General features: G+C 39.6%; 8 non-coding genes across 8 annotated transcripts; all 8 read right to left on the reverse strand.

The window, feature by feature from the left end:
* Positions 1-1919: 1919 nt before the first annotated feature.
* On the reverse strand, positions 1920-2081 carry LOC133139687 (U1 spliceosomal RNA). Its single transcript, XR_009709859.1, has one exon. It is a non-coding gene; the product is annotated as a U1 spliceosomal RNA (small nuclear RNA).
* Positions 2082-2735: 654 nt separating this feature from the next.
* On the reverse strand, positions 2736-2854 carry LOC133139743 (5S ribosomal RNA). Its single transcript, XR_009709909.1, has one exon. It is a non-coding gene; the product is annotated as a 5S ribosomal RNA (ribosomal RNA).
* Positions 2855-4847: 1993 nt separating this feature from the next.
* Positions 4848-5009, reverse strand: LOC133139688 (U1 spliceosomal RNA). The gene has a single exon (XR_009709860.1). It is a non-coding gene; the product is annotated as a U1 spliceosomal RNA (small nuclear RNA).
* Positions 5010-5663: 654 nt separating this feature from the next.
* On the reverse strand, positions 5664-5782 carry LOC133139755 (5S ribosomal RNA). Its single transcript, XR_009709917.1, has one exon. It is a non-coding gene; the product is annotated as a 5S ribosomal RNA (ribosomal RNA).
* Positions 5783-7775: 1993 nt separating this feature from the next.
* On the reverse strand, positions 7776-7937 carry LOC133139689 (U1 spliceosomal RNA). The gene has a single exon (XR_009709861.1). It is a non-coding gene; the product is annotated as a U1 spliceosomal RNA (small nuclear RNA).
* A 654-nt stretch (positions 7938-8591) lies between these two features.
* Positions 8592-8710, reverse strand: LOC133139763 (5S ribosomal RNA). Its single transcript, XR_009709925.1, has one exon. It is a non-coding gene; the product is annotated as a 5S ribosomal RNA (ribosomal RNA).
* Positions 8711-10703: 1993 nt separating this feature from the next.
* LOC133139690 (U1 spliceosomal RNA) lies at positions 10704-10865 on the reverse strand. The gene has a single exon (XR_009709862.1). It is a non-coding gene; the product is annotated as a U1 spliceosomal RNA (small nuclear RNA).
* Positions 10866-11519: 654 nt separating this feature from the next.
* Positions 11520-11638, reverse strand: LOC133139764 (5S ribosomal RNA). The gene has a single exon (XR_009709926.1). It is a non-coding gene; the product is annotated as a 5S ribosomal RNA (ribosomal RNA).
* Between the last annotated feature and the right edge of the window lie 376 nt (positions 11639-12014).

A 12014-nucleotide genomic window follows, 5' to 3' on the forward strand; every position in this document is an offset into this window, starting at 1 on the left:
AAACTTGCAACTGCGCTCTTGATATGAAAAAATGTACTTTAAATGTAGAGATACTAACCAAGGCATAAAAACGATAAATGTATACCAACAAATGTATTTTAAGAAAAAAGTTTGCATTTGCTGAAAGCCTCAAAAGGCAGGAAATTAAATTCATCAGCCCAAACACGAACATCAGCCCGCTCTAACATCAAGGTGTATCAGCACAGACCTCTGACAACATGCTACAGCCATGTACAATATCTACTCTGTGTCAAACAACATCGGATTGTTCAACATTCAGATCGGATTGTTTAAGATTCAAACCCCTCAAATGATTCATAATCTTAGAGTAATTCTGCATATTAAAGTTAGAGGAAAATGTACTCATTTTGCACTTTTCCAACATGTGTCCTGTTTGGGACCACATTTCTCGTATCAATCTTTCAACATAGCTTGTCCATAAAGTGTGTCTTAACATAGCAGACCTTTTTTAAACTGTAAATGGACATATACATAATTATTCATAGTTCTCAAAGTAATTGACCACTAAACAGAGTCATGGCTAACTAACTGTGCATTCACAGTCACTCAATGATAGTGTCACACACAAATCACTTTGATTCTCACTATGGGAATGAATGTTATAATGTTGCGTGTAATATAGTGCCCTCCATAATGACCAATCATTTATTTATTTGCCTCTTTAAATAACATGTGGTTTAAGTGCACATTGTCAGATTTTAACAAAGGACATGTTTCAAACATTTTGGTTTCGGCATGTTGAAATGACAGCAGTGTGTACACAGTCAAAAAAATCTCAGAGTTTGGAGTTTGACAATTTATCTGCAACTCTGCAAATTTATCAAAATGTCGAATTTTGAGGTCTAATTCAAATGTAATAAAATGCACAGTCATTAGAAAAGGCACTTATAATTCTCAATTATGGACAAAATCAGTGGTCTTGTGTCAGGAACCTTTGGATTTAAATTGAGTTATGTTTGTGCAAAAAAAAAAGTATCTTAATTTTTTTATACTAATCTCTTAGGGGTAATCCATAAAATAAATGGTGCAACGTAGCTATACAAAAATCAGAAGTCGGTGAGCCCGACGCCATTGCAGTAGACCTCCCAAATGGCATTGAGATTGGTTTTGAAATGGACGAGATATTGAGGTTCAAAATTGAAAGGCCAATATAAGAAGAATTTGAAAAACGATATAAAAAGGAATGAAATATCTCGCTAACAGACCTCAACATTCAGCACTAAAATGCCCTGACAAACACAATGGGACGAGATGGGGGCATATTCAGAGTGGTTTGGCCATAAGCACATGGCATGGTGCTAAATTGAAGATTTATACTGGCAGCAATGATAGGGCTGAGAACATAGCGTAGTCAAACTTGCAACTCAAAAACTACTTTAAATGTAATGACACTGCTGTTTTACATAATTGTTTTACATAGGAATATTTCAAGTCCCGTACAACGCAAGTGGCTTCAAGTCACTACGCCCAAATGCCGAAATCGAATTCCCACAACGATGCTCGCTCCATACAAATAGTAAGAAAGTATTGGCCTAAGAAAGAAGCCAATATGACAGGAATTTGAAAAACACCTGATATAAAATTGAATTCGAAATCCTGGCCCAGCTGTAAAAAAGTAAAATGATAATACTGCGTTTGGCATAGTGCAACAGCGCCCCCTGTGCAAAGACATCTTGGAAAAAAGCTAACGGGACCAGGCTCCGTAGTAATGTCATCAAACAAACACGTTTGTACAAAATATTGTGCAGTAACTATGACCGACACTGGAGTAAAACTTATATTAATTAACAACCAAAGCAAATACTACAATCTGAAACATGTTACTAACGGATGACCTTCAGGATTAAAAACGCTCTGACAGGCAGAGTAAAAAAGAACTGACTTTAAACCAATGAATCAGGGGAGAGCGCGAACGCAGTCCCCACTACCAGAAATTATGCAGTCGAGATTCCCACATTTGGGGAATTCGCAGGGGTCAGCACAGCCGGAGTGCAATGGCTGAGCCTCGCCCTGGGTGAACCACCTTCTTGATCATGGTATCTCCCCTGCCAGGTAAGTATGAGTTGTACACATCAGGGAAGGGAGTCCTACTCTTTAGCATACATTTTACACTGACGGGTACCACATTCTACCAGTCACTCGAGTGACCATTTCTTGCAACTTCAGCAAATCAGATGATTACCACTTTCAACCCAGTAAGTAGTTCAGATAGGTCAACTGTCTATTTTTTTCCACAATCACCTGATGTGCCTTTTTTTCTATCTTCCCACAATGCACCGGTATGAACTCCCCCAGTCAGAAAGAGTGCCCTGGATACATCACTGAATCCAGATCCCGTTTGGAGTTGTGCACTAAATGTTACAAACTACCATTCTTCAAGATACTGATGTAACAGACATCCCCAAATGGAATTACTGAGGGGTCATCTGATCTTTTGTTGGCAGCATTTGAATTAGTCTATATTTATTAGGAAAATGCACTCCACAACAACATCCTGAAAAGCCTGGTATTGCCTGGTGGTCCCTCGGAGTTCTACCCGAGCCCAGCCGTGCTTTGTACCACAGCCATTGCACTCCGGCTGTGCCGACTCCTGCAAATTCCCCGAATGTTGGCATTTTCGAATGCATAATCTCAGGGGGCTTAAAAAATATATAATGTACATGAATTGTTCAACATTGTGAAACAGCACCCCCTATACAAAACACCGTGGAAAAAGCTTACAGCACCTGGTATTCCCAGGCGGTCTCCCATCCAAGTACTAACCAGGCCCGACCCTGCTTAGCTTCCGAGATCAGACGAGATCGGGCGTATTCAGAGTGGTATGGCCGTAAGCAACAGCCGCAGTGCAAAATGCGATATTTAAACTGGTGGCAATGATATGGCTGAGAACATACCACATTCAAACTTGCAACTGCGCTCTTGATATGAAAAAATGTACTTTAAATGTAGAGATACTAACCAAGGCATAAAAACGATAAATGTATACCAACAAATGTATTTTAAGAAAAAAGTTTGCATTTGCTGAAAGCCTCAAAAGGCAGGAAATTAAATTCATCAGCCCAAACACGAACATCAGCCCGCTCTAACATCAAGGTGTATCAGCACAGACCTCTGACAACATGCTACAGCCATGTACAATATCTACTCTGTGTCAAACAACATCGGATTGTTCAACATTCAGATCGGATTGTTTAAGATTCAAACCCCTCAAATGATTCATAATCTTAGAGTAATTCTGCATATTAAAGTTAGAGGAAAATGTACTCATTTTGCACTTTTCCAACATGTGTCCTGTTTGGGACCACATTTCTCGTATCAATCTTTCAACATAGCTTGTCCATAAAGTGTGTCTTAACAAAGCAGACCTTTTTTAAACTGTAAATGGACATATACATAATTATTCATAGTTCTCAAAGTAATTGACCACTAAACAGAGTCATGGCTAACTAACTGTGCATTCACAGTCACTCAATGATAGTGTCACACACAAATCACTTTGATTCTCACTATGGGAATGAATGTTATAATGTTGCGTGTAATATAGTGCCCTCCATAATGACCAATCATTTATTTATTTGCCTCTTTAAATAACATGTGGTTTAAGTGCACATTGTCAGATTTTAACAAAGGACATGTTTCAAACATTTTGGTTTCGGCATGTTGAAATGACAGCAGTGTGTACACAGTCAAAAAAATCTCAGAGTTTGGAGTTTGACAATTTATCTGCAACTCTGCAAATTTATCAAAATGTCGAATTTTGAGGTCTAATTCAAATGTAATAAAATGCACAGTCATTAGAAAAGGCACTTATAATTCTCAATTATGGACAAAATCAGTGGTCTTGTGTCAGGAACCTTTGGATTTAAATTGAGTTATGTTTGTGCAAAAAAAAAAAAGTATCTTAATTTTTTTATACTAATCTCTTAGGGGTAATCCATAAAATAAATGGTGCAACGTAGCTATACAAAAATCAGAAGTCGGTGAGCCCGACGCCATTGCAGTAGACCTCCCAAATGGCATTGAGATTGGTTTTGAAATGGACGAGATATTGAGGTTCAAAATTGAAAGGCCAATATAAGAAGAATTTGAAAAACGATATAAAAAGGAATGAAATATCTCGCTAACAGACCTCAACATTCAGCACTAAAATGCCCTGACAAACACAATGGGACGAGATGGGGGCATATTCAGAGTGGTTTGGCCATAAGCACATGGCATGGTGCTAAATTGAAGATTTATACTGGCAGCAATGATAGGGCTGAGAACATAGCGTAGTCAAACTTGCAACTCAAAAACTACTTTAAATGTAATGACACTGCTGTTTTACATAATTGTTTTACATAGGAATATTTCAAGTCCCGTACAACGCAAGTGGCTTCAAGTCACTACGCCCAAATGCCGAAATCGAATTCCCACAACGATGCTCGCTCCATACAAATAGTAAGAAAGTATTGGCCTAAGAAAGAAGCCAATATGACAGGAATTTGAAAAACACCTGATATAAAATTGAATTAGAAATCCTGGCCCAGCTGTAAAAAAGTAAAATGATAATACTGCGTTTGGCATAGTGCAACAGCGCCCCCTGTGCAAAGACATCTTGGAAAAAAGCTAACGGGACCAGGCTCCGTAGTAATGTCATCAAACAAACAAACGCGTTTGTACAAAATATTGTGCAGTAACTATGACCGACACTGGAGTAAAACTTATATTAATTAACAACCAAAGCAAATACTACAATCTGAAACATGTTACTAACGGATGACCTTCAGGATTAAAAACGCTCTGACAGGCAGAGTAAAAAAGAACTGACTTTAAACCAATGAATCAGGGGAGAGCGCGAACGCAGTCCCCACTACCAGAAATTATGCAGTCGAGATTCCCACATTTGGGGAATTCGCAGGGGTCAGCACAGCCGGAGTGCAATGGCTGAGCCTCGCCCTGGGTGAACCACCTTCTTGATCATGGTATCTCCCCTGCCAGGTAAGTATGAGTTGTACACATCAGGGAAGGGAGTCCTACTCTTTAGCATACATTTTACACTGACGGGTACCACATTCTACCAGTCACTCGAGTGACCATTTCTTGCAACTTCAGCAAATCAGATGATTACCACTTTCAACCCAGTAAGTAGTTCAGATAGGTCAACTGTCTATTTTTTTCCACAATCACCTGATGTGCCTTTTTTTCTATCTTCCCACAATGCACCGGTATGAACTCCCCCAGTCAGAAAGAGTGCCCTGGATACATCACTGAATCCAGATCCCGTTTGGAGTTGTGCACTAAATGTTACAAACTACCATTCTTCAAGATACTGATGTAACAGACATCCCCAAATGGAATTACTGAGGGGTCATCTGATCTTTTGTTGGCAGCATTTGAATTAGTCTATATTTATTAGGAAAATGCACTCCACAACAACATCCTGAAAAGCCTGGTATTGCCTGGTGGTCCCTCGGAGTTCTACCCGAGCCCAGCCGTGCTTTGTACCACAGCCATTGCACTCCGGCTGTGCCGACTCCTGCAAATTCCCCGAATGTTGGCATTTTCGAATGCATAATCTCAGGGGGCTTAAAAAATATATAATGTACATGAATTGTTCAACATTGTGAAACAGCACCCCCTATACAAAACACCGTGGAAAAAGCTTACAGCACCTGGTATTCCCAGGCGGTCTCCCATCCAAGTACTAACCAGGCCCGACCCTGCTTAGCTTCCGAGATCAGACGAGATCGGGCGTATTCAGAGTGGTATGGCCGTAAGCAACAGCCGCAGTGCAAAATGCGATATTTAAACTGGTGGCAATGATATGGCTGAGAACATACCACATTCAAACTTGCAACTGCGCTCTTGATATGAAAAAATGTACTTTAAATGTAGAGATACTAACCAAGGCATAAAAACGATAAATGTATACCAACAAATGTATTTTAAGAAAAAAGTTTGCATTTGCTGAAAGCCTCAAAAGGCAGGAAATTAAATTCATCAGCCCAAACACGAACATCAGCCCGCTCTAACATCAAGGTGTATCAGCACAGACCTCTGACAACATGCTACAGCCATGTACAATATCTACTCTGTGTCAAACAACATCGGATTGTTCAACATTCAGATCGGATTGTTTAAGATTCAAACCCCTCAAATGATTCATAATCTTAGAGTAATTCTGCATATTAAAGTTAGAGGAAAATGTACTCATTTTGCACTTTTCCAACATGTGTCCTGTTTGGGACCACATTTCTCGTATCAATCTTTCAACATAGCTTGTCCATAAAGTGTGTCTTAACAAAGCAGACCTTTTTTAAACTGTAAATGGACATATACATAATTATTCATAGTTCTCAAAGTAATTGACCACTAAACAGAGTCATGGCTAACTAACTGTGCATTCACAGTCACTCAATGATAGTGTCACACACAAATCACTTTGATTCTCACTATGGGAATGAATGTTATAATGTTGCGTGTAATATAGTGCCCTCCATAATGACCAATCATTTATTTATTTGCCTCTTTAAATAACATGTGGTTTAAGTGCACATTGTCAGATTTTAACAAAGGACATGTTTCAAACATTTTGGTTTCGGCATGTTGAAATGACAGCAGTGTGTACACAGTCAAAAAAATCTCAGAGTTTGGAGTTTGACAATTTATCTGCAACTCTGCAAATTTATCAAAATGTCGAATTTTGAGGTCTAATTCAAATGTAATAAAATGCACAGTCATTAGAAAAGGCACTTATAATTCTCAATTATGGACAAAATCAGTGGTCTTGTGTCAGGAACCTTTGGATTTAAATTGAGTTATGTTTGTGCAAAAAAAAAAAAGTATCTTAATTTTTTTATACTAATCTCTTAGGGGTAATCCATAAAATAAATGGTGCAACGTAGCTATACAAAAATCAGAAGTCGGTGAGCCCGACGCCATTGCAGTAGACCTCCCAAATGGCATTGAGATTGGTTTTGAAATGGACGAGATATTGAGGTTCAAAATTGAAAGGCCAATATAAGAAGAATTTGAAAAACGATATAAAAAGGAATGAAATATCTCGCTAACAGACCTCAACATTCAGCACTAAAATGCCCTGACAAACACAATGGGACGAGATGGGGGCATATTCAGAGTGGTTTGGCCATAAGCACATGGCATGGTGCTAAATTGAAGATTTATACTGGCAGCAATGATAGGGCTGAGAACATAGCGTAGTCAAACTTGCAACTCAAAAACTACTTTAAATGTAATGACACTGCTGTTTTACATAATTGTTTTACATAGGAATATTTCAAGTCCCGTACAACGCAAGTGGCTTCAAGTCACTACGCCCAAATGCCGAAATCGAATTCCCACAACGATGCTCGCTCCATACAAATAGTAAGAAAGTATTGGCCTAAGAAAGAAGCCAATATGACAGGAATTTGAAAAACACCTGATATAAAATTGAATTCGAAATCCTGGCCCAGCTGTAAAAAAGTAAAATGATAATACTGCGTTTGGCATAGTGCAACAGCGCCCCCTGTGCAAAGACATCTTGGAAAAAAGCTAACGGGACCAGGCTCCGTAGTAATGTCATCAAACAAACAAACGCGTTTGTACAAAATATTGTGCAGTAACTATGACCGACACTGGAGTAAAACTTATATTAATTAACAACCAAAGCAAATACTACAATCTGAAACATGTTACTAACGGATGACCTTCAGGATTAAAAACGCTCTGACAGGCAGAGTAAAAAAGAACTGACTTTAAACCAATGAATCAGGGGAGAGCGCGAACGCAGTCCCCACTACCAGAAATTATGCAGTCGAGATTCCCACATTTGGGGAATTCGCAGGGGTCAGCACAGCCGGAGTGCAATGGCTGAGCCTCGCCCTGGGTGAACCACCTTCTTGATCATGGTATCTCCCCTGCCAGGTAAGTATGAGTTGTACACATCAGGGAAGGGAGTCCTACTCTTTAGCATACATTTTACACTGACGGGTACCACATTCTACCAGTCACTCGAGTGACCATTTCTTGCAACTTCAGCAAATCAGATGATTACCACTTTCAACCCAGTAAGTAGTTCAGATAGGTCAACTGTCTATTTTTTTCCACAATCACCTGATGTGCCTTTTTTTCTATCTTCCCACAATGCACCGGTATGAACTCCCCCAGTCAGAAAGAGTGCCCTGGATACATCACTGAATCCAGATCCCGTTTGGAGTTGTGCACTAAATGTTACAAACTACCATTCTTCAAGATACTGATGTAACAGACATCCCCAAATGGAATTACTGAGGGGTCATCTGATCTTTTGTTGGCAGCATTTGAATTAGTCTATATTTATTAGGAAAATGCACTCCACAACAACATCCTGAAAAGCCTGGTATTGCCTGGTGGTCCCTCGGAGTTCTACCCGAGCCCAGCCGTGCTTTGTACCACAGCCATTGCACTCCGGCTGTGCCGACTCCTGCAAATTCCCCGAATGTTGGCATTTTCGAATGCATAATCTCAGGGGGCTTAAAAAATATATAATGTACATGAATTGTTCAACATTGTGAAACAGCACCCCCTATACAAAACACCGTGGAAAAAGCTTACAGCACCTGGTATTCCCAGGCGGTCTCCCATCCAAGTACTAACCAGGCCCGACCCTGCTTAGCTTCCGAGATCAGACGAGATCGGGCGTATTCAGAGTGGTATGGCCGTAAGCAACAGCCGCAGTGCAAAATGCGATATTTAAACTGGTGGCAATGATATGGCTGAGAACATACCACATTCAAACTTGCAACTGCGCTCTTGATATGAAAAAATGTACTTTAAATGTAGAGATACTAACCAAGGCATAAAAACGATAAATGTATACCAACAAATGTATTTTAAGAAAAAAGTTTGCATTTGCTGAAAGCCTCAAAAGGCAGGAAATTAAATTCATCAGCCCAAACACGAACATCAGCCCGCTCTAACATCAAGGTGTATCAGCACAGACCTCTGACAACATGCTACAGCCATGTACAATATCTACTCTGTGTCAAACAACATCGGATTGTTCAACATTCAGATCGGATTGTTTAAGATTCAAACCCCTCAAATGATTCATAATCTTAGAGTAATTCTGCATATTAAAGTTAGAGGAAAATGTACTCATTTTGCACTTTTCCAACATGTGTCCTGTTTGGGACCACATTTCTCGTATCAATCTTTCAACATAGCTTGTCCATAAAGTGTGTCTTAACAAAGCAGACCTTTTTTAAACTGTAAATGGACATATACATAATTATTCATAGTTCTCAAAGTAATTGACCACTAAACAGAGTCATGGCTAACTAACTGTGCATTCACAGTCACTCAATGATAGTGTCACACACAAATCACTTTGATTCTCACTATGGGAATGAATGTTATAATGTTGCGTGTAATATAGTGCCCTCCATAATGACCAATCATTTATTTATTTGCCTCTTTAAATAACATGTGGTTTAAGTGCACATTGTCAGATTTTAACAAAGGACATGTTTCAAACATTTTGGTTTCGGCATGTTGAAATGACAGCAGTGTGTACACAGTCAAAAAAATCTCAGAGTTTGGAGTTTGACAATTTATCTGCAACTCTGCAAATTTATCAAAATGTCGAATTTTGAGGTCTAATTCAAATGTAATAAAATGCACAGTCATTAGAAAAGGCACTTATAATTCTCAATTATGGACAAAATCAGTGGTCTTGTGTCAGGAACCTTTGGATTTAAATTGAGTTATGTTTGTGCAAAAAAAAAAAAGTATCTTAATTTTTTTATACTAATCTCTTAGGGGTAATCCATAAAATAAATGGTGCAACGTAGCTATACAAAAATCAGAAGTCGGTGAGCCCGACGCCATTGCAGTAGACCTCCCAAATGGCATTGAGATTGGTTTTGAAATGGACGAGATATTGAGGTTCAAAATTGAAAGGCCAATATAAGAAGAATTTGAAAAACGATATAAAAAGGAATGAAATATCTCGCTAACAGACCTCAACATTCAGCACTAAAATGCCCTGACAAACACAATGGGACGAGATGGGGGCATATTCAGAGTGGTTTGGCCATAAGCACATGGCATGGTGCTAAATTGAAGATTTATACTGGCAGCAATGATAGGGCTGAGAACATAGCGTAGTCAAACTTGCAACTCAAAAACTACTTTAAATGTAATGACACTGCTGTTTTACATAATTGTTTTACATAGGAATATTTCAAGTCCCGTACAACGCAAGTGGCTTCAAGTCACTACGCCCAAATGCCGAAATCGAATTCCCACAACGATGCTCGCTCCATACAAATAGTAAGAAAGTATTGGCCTAAGAAAGAAGCCAATATGACAGGAATTTGAAAAACACCTGATATAAAATTGAATTCGAAATCCTGGCCCAGCTGTAAAAAAGTAAAATGATAATACTGCGTTTGGCATAGTGCAACAGCGCCCCCTGTGCAAAGACATCTTGGAAAAAAGCTAACGGGACCAGGCTCCGTAGTAATGTCATCAAACAAACAAACGCGTTTGTACAAAATATTGTGCAGTAACTATGACCGACACTGGAGTAAAACTTATATTAATTAACAACCAAAGCAAATACTACAATCTGAAACATGTTACTAACGGATGACCTTCAGGATTAAAAACGCTCTGACAGGCAGAGTAAAAAAGAACTGACTTTAAACCAATGAATCAGGGGAGAGCGCGAACGCAGTCCCCACTACCAGAAATTATGCAGTCGAGATTCCCACATTTGGGGAATTCGCAGGGGTCAGCACAGCCGGAGTGCAATGGCTGAGCCTCGCCCTGGGTGAACCACCTTCTTGATCATGGTATCTCCCCTGCCAGGTAAGTATGAGTTGTACACATCAGGGAAGGGAGTCCTACTCTTTAGCATACATTTTACACTGACGGGTACCACATTCTACCAGTCACTCGAGTGACCATTTCTTGCAACTTCAGCAAATCAGATGATTACCACTTTCAACCCAGTAAGTAGTTCAGATAGGTCAACTGTCTATTTTTTTCCACAATCACCTGATGTGCCTTTTTTTCTATCTTCCCACAATGCACCGGTATGAACTCCCCCAGTCAGAAAGAGTGCCCTGGATACATCACTGAATCCAGATCCCGTTTGGAGTTGTGCACTAAATGTTACAAACTACCATTCTTCAAGATACTGATGTAACAGACATCCCCAAATGGAATTACTGAGGGGTCATCTGATCTTTTGTTGGCAGCATTTGAATTAGTCTATATTTATTAGGAAAATGCACTCCACAACAACATCCTGAAAAGCCTGGTATTGCCTGGTGGTCCCTCGGAGTTCTACCCGAGCCCAGCCGTGCTTTGTACCACAGCCATTGCACTCCGGCTGTGCCGACTCCTGCAAATTCCCCGAATGTTGGCATTTTCGAATGCATAATCTCAGGGGGCTTAAAAAATATATAATGTACATGAATTGTTCAACATTGTGAAACAGCACCCCCTATACAAAACACCGTGGAAAAAGCTTACAGCACCTGGTATTCCCAGGCGGTCTCCCATCCAAGTACTAACCAGGCCCGACCCTGCTTAGCTTCCGAGATCAGACGAGATCGGGCGTATTCAGAGTGGTATGGCCGTAAGCAACAGCCGCAGTGCAAAATGCGATATTTAAACTGGTGGCAATGATATGGCTGAGAACATACCACATTCAAACTTGCAACTGCGCTCTTGATATGAAAAAATGTACTTTAAATGTAGAGATACTAACCAAGGCATAAAAACGATAAATGTATACCAACAAATGTATTTTAAGAAAAAAGTTTGCATTTGCTGAAAGCCTCAAAAGGCAGGAAATTAAATTCATCAGCCCAAACACGAACATCAGCCCGCTCTAACATCAAGGTGTATCAGCACAGACCTCTGACAACATGCTACAGCCATGTACAATATCTACTCTGTGTCAAACAACATCGGATTGTTCAACATTCAGATCGGATTGTTTAAGATTCAAACCCCTC

Source organism: Conger conger, chromosome 10 (genome assembly GCF_963514075.1).
Source record: "Conger conger chromosome 10, fConCon1.1, whole genome shotgun sequence".
Lineage (NCBI taxonomy): Eukaryota > Metazoa > Chordata > Actinopteri > Anguilliformes > Congridae > Conger > Conger conger.